We start from the raw sequence: 1294 nt of genomic DNA, 5'->3' as shown, positions 1-1294 counted from the left end.
CGTTTGTTCACGTGTAATCCAGTCATTAGACCGCTCCGGGTGTTTGGAGCGTAGAAAATTCTTGTGTTCGTCCATATACGGAGCCACCAAGGCGGAATTTTGTAGAACTGTGTAGTGTGCTTGAGTGAGAGAATGTCCATCCATACATATTATTTGATCCCCTCCTAGCGTGCCTTTTCCATCTAGTCTGCCATTATGCCGCGATTCAGGAACACCAATCGGCTTAAGGTTAGGAATAAAGTCAATACAAAACTCAATGACCTCCTCATTTTCATGGACCTTGGAGATGCTTTCTTCTGGCCTAGCATGGTTATGAACATATTTCTTTAAGACTCCCATGAACCTCTCAAAGGGGAACATATTGTGTAGAAATACAGGACCCAAAACGTTAATCTCTTCGCATAGGTGAACTAGGACGTGCGTCATGATGTTGAAGAAGGATGGTGGGAACACCAACTCAAAACTGACAAGACATTGCACCAAATCATTCTCTAACCTTGGTATGATTTCTGGATCGATTACCTTCTGAGAGATTGCATTGAGGTATGCACATAGCGTCACAATGGCTAATTGAACGTTTTCCGGTAGAAGCCCCCTCAATGCAACCGGAAGCAGTTGCGTCATAATGACGTGGCAGTCATGAGACTTTAGGTTCTGGAACTTTTTCTCTGCCATATTTATTATTCCCTTTGTATTCAACGAGAAGCCAGACGGTACCTTAATACTGAGCAGACATTCAAAGAAGATTTCCCTCTCTTCTTTGGTAAGAGCGTAGCTAGCATGACCCAGATGTATGCCATCTTTTCCGTGCATACGTTGCTGGTCCTCCCGTGCCTCCGGTGTATCTTTTGTCTTCCCATACACGCCCAAGAAGCCAAGCAGGGTCACGCAAAGATTCTTCGTCACGTGCATCACGTCGATTGTGGAACGGACCTCTAGGTCTTTCCAATAGGGCAGGTCCCAAAATATAGATTTCTTCTTCCACATGGGTGCGCGTCTGTCAGCGTCATTCGGAACAGGTTGTCCACCAGGACCCTTTCCAAAGACTACCTTCAAATCCTTGACCATATCATGTACATCAGCACTAGTATGGTGGCGAGGCTTCGTCCGGTGATCCGCCTCACCTTTGAAATGCTTGCCTTTCTTTCTTACGGGATGCCTGCTCGGAAGAAATCGACGATGTCCCAGGTACACATTTTTCCTACAATTATCCAAATATATAATTTCGGTATCATCCAAACAGTGCGTGCATGTGTGGTATCCCTTGTTTGTCTGTCCTGAAAGGTTACTAAGA

The sequence above is a fragment of the Aegilops tauschii genome, chromosome 2, assembly GCF_002575655.3.
Source record: "Aegilops tauschii subsp. strangulata cultivar AL8/78 chromosome 2, Aet v6.0, whole genome shotgun sequence".
Lineage (NCBI taxonomy): Eukaryota > Viridiplantae > Streptophyta > Magnoliopsida > Poales > Poaceae > Aegilops > Aegilops tauschii.
This window is presented reverse-complemented; position numbering follows the sequence as displayed.